We start from the raw sequence: 24,756 nt of genomic DNA, 5'->3' as shown, positions 1-24,756 counted from the left end.
GGAGTACTAAAGTTAGGATTTTGTCTTAAGTATGTTTTAAGACAAAATCCTAATTTAAGTTAAACTTAAGTTAGGATTTTGTCTTAAGTTTTGGTCTTTAGACAAAATCCTAACTTAAGTTTAACTTAAGTTTAATTTAAATTAGGATTTTGTCTTAAGACCAAAACTTAAGACAAACTTAGGACAAAATCCTAACTTTAGTACTCCTAAATGCCTTTTGTGAATTTTGTCTCAGATTACTTTGGTGAAACAGGCCCCAACAGAAAAAATATCGGAATACATTGACATGAACCTTCAGCCTCTTGTAACCAATCTACCCTCATACATCAAGGATACTTAGGACATTCTAAGTAAGATAGCAGATGTAGAATGGGTAGAAGGACATCAATTAGTTACAATGGACGTATGCTCGTTGTATACAAGCATACCAGGGGACCAAGGTATCAGTGCAGTTGAACATTTTTTGGACAGTCGTACTATTAACATGTATGAACACACTATCATGCTACTTGACTTTATCAAGTTGGTCCTAGATAATAACATCTTCAAGCACAATGGACATTGGTTTCGCCAAATCAGAGGAGTGGCAATGGGGGTAAAATGTTCCCTCTCATTTGCAAACCTGTATATGGGTCTCTTTGAACACACATGTTTGGCGTAACAGTCCAGGATATCTATTGGAATGTATCCTCTAGTGGGGAAGATTTATTGACATATTTTGTTATGTTGGGCAGGAACGGATAGTGAGCTTAAAGAATTTATCTCGCACATTAACAACAATGATTTCAACTCATCATTTACAAAGGAACATAGCACTAGACAGGTGAACTTCTTGGATCTCTCTATCATTGCAGACAATAGTAGGCTGAAAACATTAAGTTACAGAAAAACAACTGCATGCAATGCCACACTGCACGCTACTAGTGCACATCCCTCTTCGCAAATCAATGCAATCCCCTATGGGGAGATGTTGTGAATCAAACGGAATTGCAGCAATGATATTGAACTGAAAAAAGAGATGGACAATGTAGAACAATGTTTTCAGATGAGGGGCTACTCAAAAATTGAAATCAAACAAGCCAGACAAAAGGTGAACAAGGTAAAAAGAAGCCATTTGCTGATAAACAAGAAGAAAAGAAAGAATCTGAGAATGAGTAAATGTAACTTTATTACTCCATATACCACCTTTAGTACGGATGTTTATAAGATTCCTAAAAACACTGGAACCTTTTGACTCATGATACCACTTTGAAAAATGCAATAGGACAGAACCCCACTATAGTCCATTCTAGAGACCGCACTCTAAGACAACACTTGTGCCCAAGTTTCATTCCACCAATAAAAAACACAACCTGGCTACCTGTTGCCCCAAATGGTTATTTCAGGTGCGGCACTTGCAACATTTGGGGGCACATGCATCAATCTAGGATTTTGCATTTCCTAAATAGCGAAAATTAAGGAATCGCTATTTAGGAATTGCAAAGTCCGATGCATCAAGAAATCCTAACATTTTTTAGGATTTCTTAAATTTCGGAATTTGCGATTCCTTAATTGCGAATCGCAATTAAGGAATGGCATTACATTGATTCCTATGGGCCTAGAGGCCCATAGGAATCAATGCCGTTTTGCATTTCTTTTTTTAGGAAATCGCAATTTGTTGATGCATTGCAAGGGTGCAGAGGGGGGTCCAAAGGACCCCCCCTGCACCCCTGAAATGTATTTTAAAGTGCATGTTTCATGTAACATGACACTTGTAACATGACACTTTTTAAAATGCATTTTTGTGTTTTTTGAAACAATTTCGCAAATTAACACAAAGGTCAACCTCGTGTTAATTTGCACTTCCTATTTCAAAATTCGCATTTTTTTTAAAAATGATGCATTGCATTTAAGGAATCGCACAAATGCGATTCCTTAAATGCATTCGCATTTTTAGGAAATGCAAAAAAAAGCGAATTTTGAAAAATTGTTTCATGCATCCCAAAAACGTATTTAGGAAGTGCAAACGGCCGAATTTACCGATTCGCACCATTTGCACTTCCTAAATAGGTTGATGCATGTGCCTCTTGTTGCTTTGGAATCCATAAAATCACAAGCTTCCAATACAATTCCAACAAGACATATTCCATCCGGTGTTTCATGAACTGCAACACTAAAATTGTGGTTTATTGTATCAAATGCATTTGTGGAAAAATTTACGCGGGGAACACAATAAGGCCATTAAAAGATAGGATTCAAGAACATATTCATGCCATTAGAAACAACAATACACAGTACCCCTTAGCAGTAAAATTTAACACCATACATAAGTCTAATAAATTGCTGAGACTAAGCTTTCATGGCATTGATGCTGTTGATACTGGGTTGAGAGGTGGCAACAGGGTCCCCCGGCTACATAAACTAGAAAGTACTTGGATTATCAAACTACGGGCAGTTGAATGTGGGATCAACATTGACAAGGACATTTATGAATTTCTGTGATTTTGTTTGAGAAAAAAAGAATTCCTTGATGACATGTTGTTCTTATCTGGTACCATCTATGTCTGTCAAATCTGTAAACTATGATTCACCTGCTTTAGTCCCTTCAACTGTTCCTAACTGCACGTGATATGGTGAACATTCTTGCTTGATTATCTGGATAACAGCTTCTTTTACCACAACATTGTTTCTATGGAGAACCATCTAGACAGCCACCAATTTGTTTTATTCAAATACGGTGGTAGACAGGTTAGTGTCCGCTGATGAATTTTTCAATTAAGCTGTTTACTACTTATGAGACTCAGGTTTCTATATTTTGTGTTGATCCCGGTAATAAGTCAGGTGGAATAATATATTCCAGAAATAAAATCAGATGCACTGAACATGCCTGTTGGCATGTGTTAACGAAATACCTAAATTAGCAGGATTCCGGCTATCTTACAGCTTTTGAGGCGAACATGGTCAAATAACATTTACAGACATGTGTCTCGCAATTAGAAAGAGAAAAAGACCAATGATACTATTATTACGGACTTCATGGTTCTGTTGTTACGTGTCACGTGTAAACAATTATATGGTTTTGTTGTGTACTGGACAATCCAGTTACTGAATTCCGCCACCTTGTAGTTTTTGCTGCAAGGATCTGCTGCATACATTCCATGTTCTTAAAAAAGGCAGTGACTTTACAATTCGAGAGAGGTATTTGGTATGGCCTCATAGTCCTGTTTTTATTTCTGTCTTGACTCCGACATGAGTACCGGTCAAGTCAAGGTTTAAAATAGCTTTAATCTTTTCCAATTATGTCCATGATTCACTTCCGACAGGTAGACAGTAATAAGGAACGAATAGCATATATATCAGGTGTTTTTAATAATGTGTCAACATTGGAAATAATTACAATGTGTCTCAGGGGCTAGTTTAAAAAATGCTTTTGCACAATTTCATATGTTCATAGATTCTAAAATAATCTATGTGTTGTGTGGATGACAATATATTATGTTTTTCGAAGCACCCGCACCTATTTCAATGTACACATACTTCCAGTCCACTTTCTACTGCTATGAAAAGGTGCTACCTGCATAGCTCAAAAAGATGGCCGAAACACTAGTTTCGCATCAAGTTTGGATTCGGCCATAAGAAATGGGACCGTCGTAATACAGGTAGGACACCCGTTATGTGAGTGCACGGAAGCGTTGAGTAGAGACTTCTTTACCTGTCGTATTTACAATGTTTTTTTAATAATGGGAGTTTTGGAAGTCAGACATTGGAAGTAATATTGTATTTCAATTTCATCCCCTCCGTTCCTGCGTAAGTTAGGTATTCGGACGTATCAAGGTCCGTTCAACATTAATTTGGATTTTCGTGGGCAGCGAGGAAATTTTCGCAGACCCGCAATTTTATGTATCTCCATGTCAACAGTATCGGCTTAACACTGCCTGTTTACCTATGGGGTAAGAAGTCTGAATTTGGACTATTCTTTATAAGATCTTATCAAATAAAATGTCAGTGAGAGTGTTTTAAAATGGAGATGTGAGCCTTTTCATATCTAAAATACAAAAACTTAGAAAGGCACTGGCGAAGAAATTATACCACTGAGTCCAAAACAAAATATATAAAAATGCCTTTAAAAAATACCATGCACTCTGCAAAGAAACGCGGGCAAGCTACGTCACACAAACCATCTCTAATGCATAAAACTGCCCACGTACATTATTCTCAATGGTAAAAAAACTTTCAGGATCAGACACTCAAGCCATGCCCCCGGCTTTGGATGAGGCACACTGCAACCATCTGGCCAACTTCTTTGTGAACAAAGTTAAAAACATATACACTCTAGAATCTTACCACTACTAGATATTAACTCATTCATTAAACACCTGGGAAGTATAAAATCAGGTTCACCCAGGGACATTTTACCCCCTAGGGTATTACAACAACTTGATATGCCTGCCATTGAATTAATTGTGAATCTACTTAATGCCTCTATACAGAAGGCAAGTGTTCCTGCTGCTTGGAAGCACTCTATGATTCTTCCACTCTTGAAGAAAGCCAATGCTGATCCTGCTCAGCTTTTCAATTTTAGACCCATCTCCCTCCTTCCAATCTATTCTAAAATTTTGGAAAAACATATAAATGACCAGCTGTCACAGTTCACTGAATCTTCCAAATTTTTGCATGATTCCCAGTCTGGTCTCAGAGCCGGTTTCTCAACAGAGACCACTCTGTTGGGCGTGACGGAGATGCTGAGACACCGTTTGGACAGTGGAGACACAGCAGCCCTTAAAGTACTTGATCTAAGTGCTGCTTTCGATACAGTGTCTCACACCATGCTAATACATTCTCTTCAAGCCCTCGGCATCTCAGGGACAGCCCTGAAATGGCTGGTATCTTTCTTAACAAATCGTACATTTCAAATATTTTCTGATGCCAGCACATCTAAAATGTACTCTTCTGAGTGTGGAGTCCCACAGGGCTCCATTCTTAGCCCACTATTTTTCAATGTCTATGTCAAACCATTGGCAACCATTGTAGAAGAAGTTGGGTTATCTCTATTCTCTTACGCAGATGATACCCAGATCATCATCTCTCTTTCCTCGGAGAAGGAATCCGGTCCATCCGTGTTACAAGATGGCTTAAGGAAAGTTGCTGCATGGATGCAAACAAACATGCTTAAACTTAACGGTGACAAGACCGAAGTTCTTGTTTTTGGAAATTGCAAAGAACTTTGGGGCTCCCGTTGCTGGCCCATTGAATTGGGTAATGCCCCCCAGCCCACTCAACAAGCCCGTAACCTGGGTTTTATTATTGATGACCAGCTGTCCATGAGACAGCAAGTTGTAAAAGTGGCAGCCCCCTGTTTCACTATATTAAAGTGGTTAAAAAAAGTGGTTTGGATGTCTCCTTGTTCCACCCAGAAAACGGTGGTCCAAGCACTTGTGACCTCAAGAATGGACTATAGCAACGTCCTCTATCTAGGGGCCAATAAAGACATAGTGCGGAAGCTACAGGTAGTGTAAAATGCGGCAGCGAGATTATTATGCCGGATTCCTAAATTTACTTCCATTACCTGCTACTTGCACGATCTCCACTGGCTGAAGGTGGAAAGTCGCATTAAGTTTAAAGCACTGAGTTTTTTTATTCAAGATCAAGTTGGGCATTGCTCCCCAGTATCTGTAGTCCTTGGCCCAACCTTACTATCCTTCACCACAACTGCGGTCTACTACGCAGGGGAAATTTGTGGTGCCCTGGATAAGACTCACGAGGACAGGAGGTTGTTCTTTTTCCTTTCTTGGTCCTACTATGTGGAATACTTTGCCTGCATCTCTTCGGCTTGAAACTAATTTCGCAAGTTTTCGCAAGAACTTAAAAACATGGCTATTCAACCAATAATCTTAACGTTTACCCCCTGTCTGGCTGGCGCCAGGAAACCCTTGTTGGGTAGCTGCGCGCCTTACAAAAGCAATTTAACATAACATAATGTTGTATTTGCTAGTGTTTATTAAGTTCCTGCTTTGGAACTTCCCTGTTGTCATGGGGCTCAAGGTGTTCTAGTTCTGTAAATTGCCAGTTGGTGTTTCCCTGTGCCAGTGTATGGTGTGGTGGCTCATTGCTTTGAGAATAAACACACCAACCAACAATTACTTTGATTCCTGTGATTTATTTGACACCTACAACATAATTTTGTCGACGAGGACTTGGGGTCAAATGAAAACGAGCCACTGCTGCGAGATTTGTATTATTTTTGCTGAATTTCGTGATCTATTTTCTAAAAGAAGTTTCACAGAAGTGCTGATTAATCAGGGAATTTAGTTTCCCCAGCGGCAGCTTGTAAACTTTATCTTTAAAAGGTGAGGAGGTTGTAGGGTGGGCCGTTTTAAAATTTGGACTGTGGACTGTGGAGAAGCTCTGCTGTATTTGACAGTTACCATCGATAAGCTTAACTTTTTATCTTAAAGCTTACGTCTCACGCGTCATGTGTTGTAAAATCTGACCAGGAGTGCAGTGACCGTTACCGTGTGTCGATGGTGCAGCGAGATCGTTTTTGCTTGAGCGCTTTCTGTGACTGATGACGTTGTCGAATGTGCAATGGGAGTCGATGAATGCACAGCGCATCATTAGAGGAAGTCAGCGAATGCTCACAGCGTCATTCGACGAATGCTCAGCGCGTCAATTGAGGGGAGTCGACGTGTGTGCAGAGCGTCATTTGAATATCAGCGAGTCTGACGGAGTCGGCGTATGCGCAGAGCCTCATTTGAATATCAGCGAGTTTTAGTAGCTAGAGTGTCATTGCGTCTGACGATCTTCAAGCTTCTTAACGTTTTGTTTTGCCGTATGACTCTTTTTCTTTTCAGTTTCACACGAGCTGATGGAAGAGATATATCGTGAATGGAACTGTATTCTGGACTTCAAAGCAGAGTTTACGTTCAATGAGTTGTAGTAAGAGTGTTTTTTTTTTGTGCTACAATGGTAATTCAGTGGCAAATCTTGCTCACTTAATTCTGTTTGATAACGTTTTCAGCTTCAAATTTATTTCTATGTGTGATAGGTTTAAATTTATTGTGTTTTAACATAAGCTTGGTAATTTGTGTTATACTCTGCTCAAAATGCAATCTGTCAACCAACCTCCCCCTTTCTTGGAAAGCCCTGGTACGCCGCAGATTCAGTGGAGGCAGTGGTTTGATGCCTTTGAGACATATATCGGTGCCATTGGTGCTTCTAGATACAGGGCTGAAAGAAAGAAATTTTTACTTTTAAACTGTTTGGGGTTTGAGGGGAGGGAGGTGTACAAGCACTTGCCTGACTTGGTCCTTGCTGAGAGTGAGATTATCGATAAATACCAAGAAACAATAAAGAAGCTTGTTATCAAATTTGATGTACAACCAAGTTTGGTTGTATTAAGGCACAAGTTTTTTAAAAGAGCGCAACTCCAGAGTGAGGATGTCGATTCCTATTTAAGTGCCTTACGTAAACTTTGTGCTGAATGCCAGTTCGGTGATTTTAGGGATCAATTGGTGAGGGATCAATTCATCGCACACTGTAGCGATAAACATATTCAGCAGAAATTACTTACCATGGGGAATCCAACTTTAGAGGAGATTATAAAAGTGGCAAAAAGTCTTGAACTGGCTCAAACTTCTATTAAGGAATTGAGCAAAACTGATGTGCAAAAAGAAAGTAAATGCTGTTGTTTCTCAAACATCCAAGTCTAGTTTTCCCAGGAAAGAGAGGTTCAACGAAAAGGGTTCTTTTAAAAAAAATATGTGTTATAGATGTGGTTATCCTCCACACTCCAAAGAAAACAGTTTTTGTCCTGGAAAAAATGCGAAGTTTTATAAGTGTGGGAAATTTGGTCATTTGGCTAAAGTTTGTCAAGCCACTTTGAGTAAATCAGAAAAAGTCAGTTGTGTGTTGGAGGATGAGCATGTCTCGGAGTGTGAAATGGTGAAAGAATTTAAGGACTTGATTGTCACTGTTACTGATGATGGTGTTCTGACTGGGGATCCCGCAGAATGTGTAGATCCATATGTGGATATTCAAGTAGGTGATGTTTGTTTAAAACTTCTTGTGGACTCGGGAGCGAGAATAACCATGATTTCTTTGGAATTGTTCAAGCAATCTTGGGCAGATAGGGAGTTATTTCCTCCTGACAGGGCACCTGACTCCTATGAAGGTCGCAAGATAGTTTTGGAGGGTTAAATTGAAGACATCTTGCAGTTCAAAGACAGGAGGATACAGGGGAAGATATATGTGGCTATACGGGGGTTGAACATTTTGGATTGGTACCATCAGGGTCTGTTTGGTATGTTATTAAGACCGGGTGCAAAAGAACAAGTACTTGTTGTGCTGGATATGCCTGATTCTTTGTCTCTTGAGAAAGAGTTCCCCAGAGTTGTTTCAGATTCACTGGGTGAAATTGCAGGATTTAAGCATAGGATCAAAGTTAAAAGCGATGCTGTGCAGGTGAAACATAAAGTAAGGTCTGTACCTTTTAGTTTGAGATCTGATCTCAAAGCTGAACTGGAGACTGGAGAGAAATGGTATTATAGAGCCTATTGAATCTAGTTTGTGGCTTAGGGCTAGATGTAGGTAATTCTATTTTACCACTTCTAAAATACCGAATTTTACCGATTCGGTATTTAAGAAGTGGTAAAATAGAAGGGGGCACATGTAGGTATTTCAGAATCGGTAAATACCGAATCTGTAAGATTCGGTATTTACCGATTCGGTAAATACAGAATCGGTATCCCCCATTGAATCCTATGGGCCTTGAAGCCCATAGGAATCAATGGTGAATACCGAATCGGTATTCACCGATTCGGTAAATTCCGATTTTTGCAAGGGTGCAGGGGGTGTCACTTTGACACCCTCTGGCACCCCAATTCCGGACGTGTGTGCCATGTGGCACACAGACATGCCCTAAGGGCATGTCTGTGTGTCACATTGCACAGTGTGCATGCACAGATGTGCATGCACACCTGGATTCGGTATTTTACCACCCAATTGGATTGGGTGGTAAAATACCGAATCTGAAAGGCCTGCGGCACTCAAAGATGTGCTGCCTACATGTGCTTTTACTGAATCGGTATTTTTACCGAGTCTTTATTTACCGATTCTGTACTTTTACCGAATCTGTAAATACAGATTCGGTAAAATACCGATTCTGTAAAGCATGCTCCTACATTAGAAAACCCTAATACCGGTCGGAAACGGCCGAAATTGGCAGTTTCCGACCGGTATTAGGGCTCCTACATCAGGCCCCTAGTCCTTTGGTGGTCGCACGCAAAAGAAATGGAGAGATTCCTCTTTGTTGTGATCTCAGGAGTCTCAATAAGGAGATCTGGGTGGATGCTCACCCACTTCCTAAGATTGGTGATTTGCTGGAAGAGCTGAGGGATGCGCAGTGGTTTTCTAAAATTGATTTAGCCTCTGCCTACCACCAAATTGTCCTGGAGGCTGAGTCCAGACATTATGCAATAGAAGGGGGTTCCCCAGGGCAAATAAGTGATATAGGCAGGAACGAAGGGGAAAATACAGGAACAAATAGAAAGAATCACCCTGCCAATCTTGATAAATGGTGGTCCCAGGTGGGATCCAGTTCAGATTAAAGGGGAGCAATATCCAATGAATATCCAAGACCAGTGGAGCAGACAGACCACAGTCAAATCATGTTTTATAGAAAATATATATTTTTTTCAAATTATTGTATTTGGTTTAGTGCATATAGTCATCTTAGCAAGATAATCAGAATGAGGTAAGTACAAAAGTTCATAAAATCAGCAGTACTGTTCGTCATTTCATGGGTGGAGATAAATTCATAGAAAATAATACATAAAAAGATATATATACAGTGTTCCACTCACTCCAGGGGGTAAAGATAGGGGACTCAACAGGCACTCACATCTAACAAAAATCATTCATACGCTAACATATTCAGTCATTTCATACGGGTAATTCACATAGGCCTGCAACAAAAAAGGGCAGAGTTATGGTTGCATGGACGCGGGTGCAGCTTGGGAAAGGCAAGAAGTTGGAAAATTGTTGCCGTTCCTGATAGTAATAACGCCAACGCGTGTTTCGGTGTGGGACACCTTCGTCAGGGCTAGCAAAGATGAAGGGGGAGGGGAACACACAGGCTGAAAAAATGCAATGAAAGAATGTTAAGGTACATCAAAAATTATAAAGGTAACATACATCAGATTGACATTGCACAGGTTTACATGTTTTCACAAATCTGATAAAAGTTCATTAAAGATTCAAATAGCATTACTGAAAAGTGTGGTAAACATCAGGTATATAGGCTTCTTCAGTAGGTGGTCTAGGTCTAGGTATTCACTGGGAGTTCCCAGGATATCAGTCCCCGGGGATTGGGAGATAGTCTAATCCACCGGGGTGAATATGGTGAAGACACAAGTCATGTCTTATAATACTACATACAAAATTTCAATCATACTTTACACATTCTCATACTAAGTGTCCCTTTGACTTTTAGGAAAACTAGAAAGATCAGGTTATCTGCACACGCACTCGCATGTCTTATGGAAAACTGTATTCTAGGGTCATACCTGCGATAAAGGGAAATCGTGGGTTTAAATGGGATGGTCCTTTCTGAGAGATCGAGAAGAAAAGAGGCGGGAGTTCCAGGTATGAAAAGAAACATCACGCTGAAGGGAAGATAAACAAAAAAATAAAAAAATACATGCTGTAATTAGACTCCCAGTAGGATCTAAGGTTCCTAAATGTGGGGGCGTTAAGGTAGGCAGTGAGGAGATTTCCAGGAATAAGGGGCCAGGGGGCACGCTCACCTGGTGGACTAATCAGTGGAGGATCACCCGCAACGTTTTAGTAGGTTAGTTCAGGCCACGTCTTCAGTGTGGAGGGTTCCATTAATAGGGGGGCACTGAATAATGAAGACATATCCCAGAGATAGGCATTAGTTCATGTTGGGTAGACAGGGGCTAGATGTCATTAAGCGATCGGGCTAACAGGAATAGTCTCATACGTTAGGCTCACCTGGGAGTGCTCAATGGCGAGCTACCGCGTCTGGATACTAGATGAGCAGGGGAGCCGAAATACACGCTATTTCTGGGTAATTGAAAGGTCAGTGAGATGGGCGCTAAATGGGAGACACAGTGAATAAAATACGGGTGTGATAGATATCTTTATAGTGTAGACAGGCTCTCGAGGGGTGGGCGGGGCAAAACTGCTAGTTCCCGGCGCGGGCTCACCTCATAAAGAATGAAGTTCAAGCTGCCAAGAGAGGATCGGAGGGCAGCATGAGACTCGTCCCAGGGTGCATATGATTGGTTTTAAGGCATATTGGCTCAGGACGGGAACCAGAATCTAAGTGGGGAGAGATAATAAAAATGAGTGGGAGGGTGAAAAGGATGAACGCCTCGATGGAAAGGATCAGAGGTTCACGGGGAAAAGGGCTTACCTCAGTCGATATCTGAAGGGTTCAGGTCCACGACGCGGGGCGCTACGGTCCGGAAAGGGCTCGCAGTATCAGGATACCCTGGATTAGAAGACAGGGAGAGGTCGCTCATTTTAAATACAGGTTCAATTGTCCAAATGCCAATCACCTGGATCGCGCTAATGCAATGTGTTTAGATGAAGGACTACAGAATCGCAGTCCGACGGTTTTAGGCACCATCTTAGAATGGGATTACTATGATGAGGGGCATGATAACAGAAAAGGCAAGCAAGGGGATGGGTCAATGGGGTACGGGGAGGGCGCGTCGGGGAGAAAGGATGGCTAGAACTGCCCTCTATTTGGAACGCCATCTTGAAATGGTGCTGCGAACGGCTTAAGCTAAGGGGTACATTTTAGAGGATAAGGTGGGGGTGCCTAGGGGTTACAAGGGTTAGAAATATATACAAAGGTGAGAACGACACGGAAATGGACACGTCAGCGAGGGGGGGCGAAAAATAACAGTAGCGATAGTCCTCGATGGATGGAGCACTATCACAAAGAAGTGATACTGGCAATCAATGGGATCAGTGCCCTTAGAGTGAATAAAGAGCAAAACAAAGGGTGTGTGGAGGGGGGCATTGTTGCAAGATGGGGTGTACATGGGAGGAGGGTGAAAGGAGGAAAGGGGTTAGAAACCACGGTTAGGAAAGCAGATAACAGGTCTCAGAACAGAGAGGGACCTGGACTCATGGACCAAATTAGTGAACCAGGAAGAATTTTATGAGAAGGTGTTCTGCCATGGGCATTCTTCATTGAGGCCTTTAGTAACAGAATTGGTCAGAAAAATCCAAAAGACCTCTCTTTTGGTTAACGGGATCAGTTCCAAGTCGAGCTTTTATTTTCTCCAGTATAAACCAGCGCAGGTCATTTTCTGTGTGTCCTTTTTCTATTCAGTGGGATACGATGGGGGTGGAGGTCTTACGGTTCCGGATGTTGGACTTGTGTTCACCGACTCTCACCCGGCATTCACGTCCGGTTTCCCCCACGTATGGGAGGTTGCATTGGCATAGAATGACATACACCACATTGCTGCTTCAACAGTTGGTAATTGTCTCATTGCGGGCCACTGAGATAGTTCGCTCCGTGGTGGTTATGGAGTCGCCAGTTATGGCCTGTGGGCATGCGTGGCATGAGCAACATCTGTGGTTTCCGAGAACTGGGTTCATACTGGGTATAGCACTTTGTGTGCCAGTAGGAGTCTCAGATATCTTCCCTCGAACAAGGTGGTTTCTCAGATTTTTACTCCTCTTGAACGCGAAGATCGGTCTTGTTATGGGGGTTCTGTTCTTTTCCAAGTTCAAAAGGTGCCAGCTGGAATTAATGGCTTGACGCACTTTGTGGTTTAAGTTGGAGTGTCGGGTAATGCAGACTAGTTGGTCGACATTCTCAGATGGTTTGGGTTGGAACATATTCTCCCTGTTGGTGAGTCCAGACATTACACTGCTTTTAATTCTCCCTTTGGGACATTTCAATTTTGTATAATGCCGTTTGGGCTCGCCTCTGCGGCTTCAGTTTTTCAAAGGATCATGCAGAGTGTTCTTAAAGATGTCAGGGGTGTAGTAATTTTTCCAGACGATGTTTTGATTTTTGACAAATTTTTAGATCAACATGATTATATTCTCAGGTCTGTCCTCACGAAATTTGATGAAAAAGGGAATGTTGTCAAAAAGAGCAAATGTGAGTTTTGGAAAAAGGAAGTTGAATTTCTGGGTCATTTGGTTTCTGGTTTGGGAGTTTCTCCTAGACCTGGTTTGTTTAAGGCTGTTGTTGATTGTCCTGTACCCAAAAATAAAGAGGAATTACGTTCATTTTTGGGTTTATGTGAATTCTGTTCACGTTTTATCCCGGATTACGCCAGTAAAATGAAGTCTCTGTCAAATATCCTCAGATCTAGTGTAACATTTGTTTGGGATGAGGTCTGTCAGTCAACTTTTGAAATGTTAAATCTGAATTGGTAAATGCTAAGATTTTGAAGGCTTATGACCCCAGTGTCAGTTGTATCATTACAGTTGACGCAAGCAATTATGGTCTGGGAGCAGTTGTCACTCAGATAGTTGACGGAAAAGAAGTAACTATTAGTTATGCTTCAAGGGTCCTAAGAGATCCTGAAATTAATTACTGAGTCATCGAGAAAGAGCTGCTAGCATGCTACTGGGCATGTGAAAAGTTTCGGACCTATATTTGGGGAAGGAAGTTTGAAATTCAGACAGATCATAAGCCGTTGGTTTACATCTTGTCTGGTGATCGTATTAAGTATGCTACTCCATGCATAGCTCGTCTCACTACCAAGTTGTTGCAATATAAGTTTGTTACAAAACATATACCCGGCAAGGATAATTGTACGGCTGACATGCTCTCTAGACTACCTTTACAAGATAATGAAGGTTCTGATTTGGATGAGGATAAAGAGGATTGTTTGATTGCTACTTTGGATGCTGTTGACAACGTTGGTTGTTCTGAAAGTGAATGGTTGGATGCCATGAATTCTGATGTGACTTTGTTAAAAGTCAAAGATTATATTGTTGCTGGTTGGCCAAAGGAAAGAAGTCTACCTTCTCATATTCAACCTTTTTGGAAGGTCTCTGACGAACTTTCTATAGAAGATGGGGTTGTTATGAGGGATGACAGATGTATTCCTCCTCTGAAATTACCAGTGAATTTGATAGATAGGGCGCATGAGGGTCACCTTGGGCTTACAATGACGAAGAGACGATTGAGATTGCACTACGGGTGGCCTTCTATGGATGGTGATGTGGAAGAAAGAGTCAAGCTATGTTGTGTATGTGCTTCCGCTGAGAAAGGTTTAAAAGTTGTTGTTCCTCATTTGCAGCCTATACCCTTTCCTTCTAAACCATGGCTGAAAATTGGTATTGACCTGGTAGGTCCTTTTAATTTCCTCCCTTCTCATTTAAGATTTGCTTTTGTGTTGATGGATTTTCATAGCAAATGGCCTGAGGTTAAATTCTGTGCTAATCCCACTGCTAATTGTGCCATTCTGTTTCTAAGGGAAATTTTTATGAGGGAAGGTTTTCCTGAAACACTTGTTTCTGACAATGGTGTCCAATTTGTTAATGCTGAGATGCGTGTCTTTTTGGCAGAATCTGGAGTAAAGCATTTGAGAAGTTCAGTAGGGCATCCTCAAACTAATGGTCAAGTTGAGAGAATGAATCGTGTGCTTGTGGAGTGTATAAAGTGGGCCAAGGGAAACAATTTTGATGTGGAGAATGCTGTGAGATCCATGATTTGGTTTTATCGCACCACCCCGCATTCTGTCACAAAGGTTGCTCCGTTTGTTTCTCTTAGAGGAAGATTATCCACTTCAACTCTTTATCCTGCCTGGCTTTTGAGAACTGTTGCTCAAAAGGTCTCTTCTCATTCTGTTAATAATGATGAAGTGCAGATGCGTGTTAAGTGTGGCCAAGATAAAATGGCTAACAGGTATAATGACAAGAAATCTGCAAAAACTTTGAATATTTCTCCTGGTGATATGGTGCGTGTGAAGAATTATAGGACTGTTAAGAAAGGTTGTGAATCTTTTGGTGAACCTGTTCGTGTTGAGAAAGTGTGTGGAAATGCTGTCATGGTAGAAGGTGGACATTGGTGGAATCTTTGCAAAGTTATTACGGTGAAAATGGGTGACTGTGGAGCTTGTTCCAATTGTGGGCCTCAACCTGTGTTTTCTGACCCTGTGGAAAAGTCAATTCTTACTGCTCCGAGTAGTGTTCCTGAAGTGTGTCCCATAAATGATGGTTCTGTCAGGAAATCTGCACGACTGACTCACCTTACTTGGAAACTCCGTTAGTTTTTGCTCTTCTTATTTTCTCGTATTGTATTGTTTTTTTTTTGTTTTCTTTTCTCTTGTTTTTCTCTAATGTTGTTTTTCTTTACTTTTCTTTGGGAAAAAAAAGATAATGTTGTATTTGCTAGTGTTTATTAAGTTCCTGCTTTGGAACTTCCCTGTTGTCATGGGGCTCAAGATGTTCTAGTTCTGTAAATTGCCAATTGGTGTTTCCCTGTGCCAGTGTATGGTGTGGTGGCTCGTTGCTCTGAGAATAAACACACCAGCCAACAATTACTTTGATTCCTGTAATTTATTTGACACCTGCAACACATAACATCTCGAGTTGGAAAGGAATATACATAGTATGATACTTTCATATGAATCGTTTTGACCTATAGGGTACTGTAAGTAGCAACCCCCTGTTTTTTGGACTCATTTTTCTCAGAATGAGATACGAAACGTCAGTTTACACCTCGAGCTAGGGTCATGATAAGCAAACAATAATTGCCACCACTTTAAATTATTAAACAAATGTTCAGTTTTTAATACTGCTGTGTGTATTTCAAGAGTGGTCTTTAACTTAACTCATGTAGTGGGCCATTTAGATGACCACTATATATTGTTGATTAAGGATTGGAACTGGTTATTCACACTGCTTCAAAAAGTTTCCTGTTTATCAAACTGGATACCCTTTCGACAGTAATTAAAATACTCACCAATGGGATATTTATCTCTGAGGTGAGATTACATATATTCACCTCCAGTCTTATTTACACTGGAGAGTAGGTTTTTTGCATTACATGAAAACAGGTTCATACTCTTACACTGCTCGGGTATTTTTAGCTATACTAGGTATTCTTCCGAAACGTTTTAACCCCTTCGGCGCTTATGACGGAACCGTTCCGTCATGCGCCTCTGGTGAGCTGTGCTAGTTACGGAACGGTTCCGTCACGGCCCGCTCGACGCACCTGCGCGGTGCTGATTTTGCGCCTGCGCGGCGCATTCTATTGAGCGGGCGCGTTCGTGACAGAACCGTTCCGTCACTAGCACAGCTCACCCGAGGCGCGTGACGGAGCGGTTCCGTCACAAGCGCTGGTGAGCCGTGCTACCCCCCCCCACCCCCTAGCACTGCGGCGGATTTGCTGCCGCAGTGAAGGGGTTAATCTACTTTCTGAGTCTCACACTTGGCTCACCTTTCAGTATGCACTCTAACCTTCGCAATGGATTTTGAATTCAAGTGTTTATTTTTATTCTTGGACATGGATGTTAACACACAAAGCTAGTAACATTTGGATTGAATATGTCGAGGAACTAAGGAAGCCTCTTTTTTAACACCATGCATGTTAAGGGCTAATAGAAAGATATATGTATGAAATGCAAACACTGTTTGGAAAGAAACATCTACAATAGTTGTTGCATATGTATCCCTCTGCAGCCTTGAAAAAGCCCTGCGGGCGAAACGCGCGTCGGCTGCTGCTGTGTCTTCTCTTGTCTTGGAATTAAAATGAAATTACCTGATTTTTTTAATGTGGCTGAAACATTCTTTGAAGCCTTGTTCTTGGGACTGTATATCAAGGACTCATTGGGAACATATCACAAGGGGGCGGTTCCCATCATTTTTGGATTGAGAAGTGTATATTGTTTCACCATTGGATCATAGATATAGTGATCGAGTGTGCTCTGGTGCAGTGCGGTTAATCTTTGCTCTAGACCTCATAGGTCTCGAGATCAGTTTTTACCCTGGTGGGTGGGTATTAAGACGCCATTTGGAGCACATCTTACAATTTGAATCTAAAAGTTGCTTGTAGACTTAGAATGTCATAGTATGTGTAGACCAAATAGCAAACCCACATCTTTTCTCCCTTAATTTTTATATTTAGTATTTTTGAGAAATAATAGAATTGTTAAAATATGTTATTTGTTTGAAGTGAAGTGCTGTCTCTCTGTATCGTATCAGTGAATATAGTGTGAATGTGTCAGGATCAGCACTCTATAGGATTCGCTCGCAGCGATAAGCTCCACCTCCGGACCTGACAAACACCCCGAATGTATAATCACAGGGTATTCGAGCGATACGGTGAGGGAAAAACCCCAAAAGGGGAAAACCCAGGGAGGGAAAGGAAGGGACAGCAGCGAAAGGAAGCTGTAAAACAAAAGGAACAGATTAGCACACTTCCTAATACTACTCTCATTAAGTCTCGCTAAAGGTAAATTATCACCTGGGCTGTCTACGACTCTAGCGTCCAAGTGACGATTTTTCCTTGCCTTCTTCTCCCTACAGTACTCAAGAAACACAGTTAGCACACAAGGCATCCGTCAACACATTACCAAATGTATGTGCTACTCATATAGGTTTTGTAGAGTTTGCAGGAGTGGAACCCATTGACCAGTTCAGGACTGGGTAAGTAAAGTGCATTCAACAACAATGTCCTGATCGGTAACAATACGTAGGCAATTAATTATGTATGCATACAGCATTACTCATGGGGAAAGAAGGAGAGACCGTTTCAATTTAGCAAAAGATAATTAATCATCTTTATAATGTAACATCAGTTATGGTCACGGAGTATACAGTTATAAGCAGCACTGCATAATTAAATTGTAGACAACCATAAAACACTTGGTGCATGAAAGTGATTGTGATAATACTGGCGGCGCAAGAGAAGAAGTGAACAGCAAAAACGGCGCACTGTGATGTGGTGCAAATAATGTTCAGTGAGTGGCTCCAAGGTAAGTAACAACATGATATCACAATACACAGAGGATTTTTGAACTGGTTGTTGAGCCACACAGGAAAAGTACGCCTGTTAATACGCTGTTGGGTTGACGGCGTTTCAATCCAGGTGAATTTGGATCGTCATCAGGACTGGGTTGTCTGATTTAGGGTGTGCTTGGTGTAATTCCGTTTTAGTTGGTTATGAGATGTGGGGTGGCCCATGAAGAATTCTGGTTCCCCAAGACAAGATGATCCGAGTTTTTAGTTCAAGTTGGTCCAAGTTTATTGGATTTAGCGCTCTGATTTGGGCGGTGTCCGACGCGGCCGTGAGAGATGAGCCGGTGTGTCAGCACGCCTGAGTCAATCGGCTAGCTGTATCTGGAATGGATCACGGCGTAGTGAAGAAGCCACTGCAGCATTATACCACTTTTTAAATGTGATTCTATATACATTTTTAAACTGTGTATTGAATGTTTATTGTAGATTTGTTATTGACTATGCAATGAGAAATATTTTCTTTTTAAATTTAATGATTTGAATTACATATTTGTCTGTGATTGATTTTTTTAACTTGGTAAGCAATAAAAAACGAATCTAGACCTACTCACATCCTTTCTTTTCTTTATATTTATTTTACTGAAACAGAAAAAGTCTGTAGTTTAAGTGCCTTGGTTGTTACTTTTCATGCTATTAATCCCTGACCTAGGACTTGTAGTACCCATCCTCTAAGGGGGTCCTTGATATTTACACATAACATTACTCCACAGCTTCCATGAATCATCCTCAACTGAATAGTCCTTCCAGGAGATCAAATACCATAGCACACCCCTGCGCATCTTGGAATCACGAATGGACTTAACTTCATACTCTGGTCCACCCTCGCGTTCCACAGGCGGGGGCGCCCTCCTCTGTGACGTGAGAGCCCTTTTTAACAACTGTACATGAAACACTGGATGGATTCTCAAAGTGCAAGGCAACCGTAGTTTGTAAGCCACAGGGTTGATTTGTTTCACTATCTGATAGGGACCAATAAAGCGCGGATGGAACACGCTTCGTAGCTTAAAATGGATGTACCTGGTGGATAGCCACACCTTGTCCCCCACCTTAAACTGAGGACCGGGAATCCTGTGCTTATCCTCCCAACGTTTGTACACCTCTTTGGCTTACAACAATTGTTTCTGCACTTCCCTATGCACTCTCCTCAATGTACGCATTCGAGCCATCACAGTGGGCTGATTGCCTACTTCAGGTGGGAAGGTAATAGGCAATGTGCTGGCATCATAACCGTAATTGGCCTTGAAAGGAGACATGCCAGTCGAGCTATGCCACGTATTATTGTACGCTAATTCAGCCACCCATAACAAGTCCACCCATGATTCATGTGCTTCTCTGGAATAACATTGTAATTATTTTTTTCACGGTTTGATTCAGCCTCTCCGTCTGCCCATCGGTCTGAGGGTGAAAGCTTTTTGAAAGAGCTGAATCAAGCCCCAAAGCCCTACACCACATTCTCCAGAAACGAGCAACGAATTGAGGCCCCCTATCGGACACTATCACCTGGGGAATGCCATGTAACCGTATGACCTGGGAAGCCAGTAACTGGGCGGTTTGGCCTGCCGTGGGGAGATTCTTACATGGTATAAAATAACCCATCTTAGTCAAATTATCGACCACTACCAGGATAGCTGAACACCCCTGATCACAGGTCAAACCTGTTATGAAATTCAGGCTTATATTCTGCCACAGGCAAGCAGGTGTGGGCATGGGAATCAGTTGACCTTTCTTTCTCGTGTTCTCCCCCTTTGCTCTAGCACACTCTTCACAACACTTCACCCAATATGTAGCATCCTTAACCAATGAATCCCACCAAAAATACCTTCGAAGCAGACTCAATGTTTTAGCAACTCCGGGGTGCCCAGCCATGGGCGCTATAATACACCATTCAAAAGCCTTCTTCTGTATCTCAACGGTGGGCAGGTACAAAAGTCACCTTGGAAAGGCAGACCTTTCCTTACAGACCTTCCCGGTTTGATAGTAGCCCATTTTTCCCAGGCCTTTAAAGACCGTGAGTTCTTAACCTCATCCAAAAAACTCTCCGCACGAACCACACACAACACCTTGGCTGCTGGGATAATGGCCTGAGGGACCTCTTCCTGCTGTCAATCTGTCATAGCTTGTCTGGACAATGCCTTCCTATTGTCTGTGCCAGGTCTAAAGGTCACTACAAAGTTGTACTCAGCAAAGAAAAGCATCCAACGCATTTTTCTTGGTGTCAAATGCCTAGCCGAAGTCATGTACTGGAGGTTCCTATGGTCTGTGTATAAGGTGGCATGACAAGCTCCCCCACAGGTATTGCCTCCACTCCTGAAAAGCACGCTTTATTTCCAACAGTTCTTTTTCTGCAATAGTGTAATTGTACTCAGCAGGGCTCAGTTTTTTCGACAAGTATGCTACAGGATGGAGCTGGCTTGTGAGTGAATCTCTCTGAGACAATACCGCCCCTATCGCTTCCTTTGAAGCGTCTGCTTCCACCACAAAGGGATGCTCTAATACAAGTTGTGCCAACACAGGAGCCGTAATGAACGCATTTTTTAGGGTCTTGAATGCCTCATCAGCTTCTTTAGTCCATGCAAACTGCACCCCTTTTCTCAACAACCTGGTAATTGGGACAGCCTTTTGTGAGAATTGTACAATGAAACGGCGGTAATAATTGGCAAAACCCAAAAAACGTTGCACTTCCCGCACGTTCTTAGGAATTGGTCATTCCTGAACCGCCTGGACCTTCCGATCTGACATCTGCAATCCTTTAGAGCTGAGGTTCACCCCCAAGAACTCCACTTTGTTTACCCCAAACTCACACTTGCTCAATTTCACATACAGTGGAATCTTTGCAAAGTTATTACGGTGAAAATGGGTGACTGTGGAGCTTGTTCCAATTGTGGGCCTCAACCTGTGTTTTCTGATCCTGTGGAAAAGTCAATTCTTACTGCTCCGAGTAGTGTTCCTGAAGTGTGTCCCATGAATGATGGTTCTGTCAGGAAATCTGCACGACTGACTCACCTTACTTGGAAACTCCGTTAGTTTTTGCTCTTCTTAATTTCTGGTATTGTATTGTTTTTTTTTTGTTTTCTTTTCTCTTGTTTTTCTCTAATGTTGTTTTTCTTTACTTTTCTTTGGGAAAAAAAAGATAATGTTGTATTTGCTAGTGTTTATTAAGTTCCTGCTTTGGAACTTCCCTGTTGTCATGGGGCTCAAGATGTTCTAGTTCTGTAAATTGCCAGTTGGTGTTTCCCTGTGCCAGTGTATGGTGTGGTGGCTCGTTGCTCTGAGAATAAACACACCAACCAAAAATTACTTTGATTCCTGTAATGTATTTGACACCTGCAACACATAACATCTCGAGTTGGAAAGGAATATACATAGTATGATACTTTCATATGAATCGTTTTGACCTATAGGGTACTGTAAGTAGCAACCCCCTGTTTTTTGGACTCATTTTTCTCAGAATGAGATACGAAACGTCAGTTTACACCTCGAGCTAGGGTCATGATAAGCAAACAATAATTGCCACCACTTTAAATTATTAAACAAATGTTCAGTTTTTAATACTGCTGTGTGTATTTCAAGAGTGGTCTTTAACTTAACTCATGTAGTGGGCCATTTAGATGACCACTATATATTGTTGATTAAGGATTGGAACTGGTTATTCACACTGCTTCAAAAAGTTTCCTGTTTATCAAACTGGATACCCTTTCGACAGTAATTAAAATACTCACCAATGGGATATTTATCTCTGAGGTGAGATTACATATATTCACCTTCAGTCTTATTTACACTGGAGAGTAGGTTTTTTGCATTACATGAAAACAGGTTCATACTCTTACACTGCTCGGGTATTTTTAGCTATACTCGGTATTCTTCCGAAACGTTTTAACCCCTTCGGCGCTTATGACGGAACCGTTCCGTCATGCGCCTCGGGTGAGCTGTGCTAGTAACGGAACGGTTCCGTCACGGCCCGCTCGACGCACCTGCGCGGCGCTGATTTTGCGCCTGCGCGGCGCATTTTATTGAGCGGGCGCGTTCGTGACAGAACCGTTCCGTCACTAGCACAGCTCACCCGAGGCGCGTGACGGAGCGGTTCCGTCACAAGCGCTGGTGAGCCGTGCTACCCCCCCCCCCACCCCCTAGCACTGCGGCGGAATTGCTGCCGCAGTGAAGGGGTTAATCTACTTTCTGAGTCTCACACTTGGCTCACCTTTCAGTATGCACTCTAACCTTCGCAATGGATTTTGAATTCAAGTGTTTATTTTTATTCTTGGACATGGATGTTAACACACAAAGCTAGTAACATTTGGATTGAATATGTCGAGGAACTAAGGAAGCCTCTTTTTTAACACCATGCATGTTAAGGGCTAATAGAAAGATATATGTATGAAATGCAAACACTGTTTGGAAAGAAACATCTACAATAGTTGTTGCATATGTATCCCTCTGCAGCCTTGAAAAAGCCCTGCGGGCGAAACGCGCGTCGGCTGCTGCTGTGTCTTCTCTTGTCTTGGAATTAAAATGAAATTACCTGATTTTTTTAATGTGGCTGAAACATTCTTTGAAGCCTTGTTCTTGGGACTGTATATCAAGGACTCATTGGGAACATATCACAAGGGGGCGGTTCCCATCATTTTTGGATTGAGAAGTGTATATTGTTTCACCATTGGATCATAGATATAGTGATCGAGTGTGCTCTGGTGCAGTGCGGTTAATCTTTGCTCTAGACCTCATAGGTCTCGAGATCAGTTTTTACCCTGGTGGGTGGGTATTAAGACGCCATTTGGAGCACATCTTACAATTTGAATCTAAAAGTTGCTTGTAGACTTAGAATGTCATAGTATGTGTAGACCGAATAGCAAACCCACATCTTTTCTCCCTTAATTTTTATATTTAGTATTTTTGAGAAATTAATAGAATTGTTAAAATATGTTATTTGTTTGAAGGGAAGTGCTGTCTCTCTGTATCGTATCAGTGAATATAGTGTGAATGTGTCAGGATCAGCACTCTACAGGATTCGCTCGCAGCAATAAGCTCCACCTCCGGACCTGACAAACACCCCGAATGTATAATCACAGGGTATTCGAGCGATACGGTGAGGGAAAAACCCCAAAAGGGGAAAACCCAGGGAGGGAAAGGTAGGGACAGCAGTGAAAGGAAGCTGTAAAACAAAAGGAACAGATTAGCACACTTCCTAATACTACTCTCATTAAGTCTCGCTAAAGGTAAATTATCACCTGGGCTGTCTACGACTCTAGCGTCCAAGCGACGATTTTTCCTTGCCTTCTTTTCCCTACAGTACTCAAGAAACACAGTTAGCACACAAGGCATCCGTCAACACATTACCAAATGTATGTGCTACTCATATAGGTTTTGTAGAGTTTGCAGGAGTGGAACCCATTGACCAGTTCAGGACTGGGTAAGTAAAGTGCATTCAACAACAATGTCCTGATCGGTAACAATACGTAGGCAATTAATTATGTATGCATACAGCATTACTCATGGGGAAAGAAGGAGAGACTGTTTCAATTTAGCAAAAGATAATTAATCATCTTTATACTGTAGCATCAGTTATGGTCACGGAGTATACAGTTATAAGCAGCACTGCATAATTAAATTGTAGACAACCATAAAACACTTGGTGCATGAAAGTGATTGTGATAATACTGGCGGCGCAAGAGAAGAAGTGAACAGCAAAAACGGCGCACTGTGATGTGGTGCAAATAATGTTCAGTGAGTGGCTCCAAGGTATGTAACAACATGATATCACAATACACAGAGGATTGTTGAACTGGTTGTTGAGCCACACAGGAAAAGTACGCCTGTTAATACGCTGTTGGGTTGACCGCGTTTCAATCCAGGTGAATTTGGATCGTCATCAGGACTGGGTTGTCTGATTTAGGGTGTGCTTGGTGTAATTCCGTTTTAGTTGGTTATGAGATGTGGGGTGGCCCATGAAGAATTCTGGTTCCCCAAGACAAGATGATCCGAGTTTTTAGTTCAAGTTGGTCCAAGTTTATTGGATTTAGCGCTCTGATTTGGGCGGTGTCCGACGCGGCCGTGAGAGATGAGCCGGTGTGTCAGCACGCCTGAGTCAATCGGCTAGCTGTATCTGGAATGGATCACGGCGTAGTGAAGAAGCCACTGCAGCATTATACCACTTTTTAAATGTGATTCTATATACATTTTTAAACTGTGTATTGAATGTTTATTGTAGATTTGTTATTGACTATGCAATGAGAAATATTTTCTTTTTAAATTTAATGATTTGAATTACATATTTGTCTGTGATTGATTTTTTTAACTTGGTAAGCAATAAAAAACGAATCTAGACCTACTCACATCCTTTCTTTTCTTTATATTTATTTTACTGAAACAGAAAAAGTCTGTAGTTTAAGTGCCTTGGTTGTTACTTTTCATGCTATTAATCCCTGACCTAGGACTTGTAGTACCCATCCTCTAAGGGGGTCCTTGATATTTACACATAACATTACTCCACAGCTTCCATGAATCATCCTCAACTGAATAGTCCTTCCAGAAGATCAAATACCATAGCACACCCCTGCGCATCTTGGAATCACGAATGGACTTAACTTCATACTCTGGTCCACCCTCGCGTTCCACAGGCGGGGGCGCCCTCCTCTGTGACGTGAGAGCCCTTTTTAACAACTGTACATGAAACACTGGATGGATTCTCAAAGTGCAAGGCAACCGTAGTTTGTAAGCCACAGGGTTGATTTGTTTCACTATCTGATAGGGACCAAT

The sequence above is a fragment of the Lissotriton vulgaris genome, chromosome 10, assembly GCF_964263255.1.
Source record: "Lissotriton vulgaris chromosome 10, aLisVul1.2, whole genome shotgun sequence".
Classification (NCBI taxonomy): domain Eukaryota; kingdom Metazoa; phylum Chordata; class Amphibia; order Caudata; family Salamandridae; genus Lissotriton; species Lissotriton vulgaris.
This window is presented reverse-complemented; position numbering follows the sequence as displayed.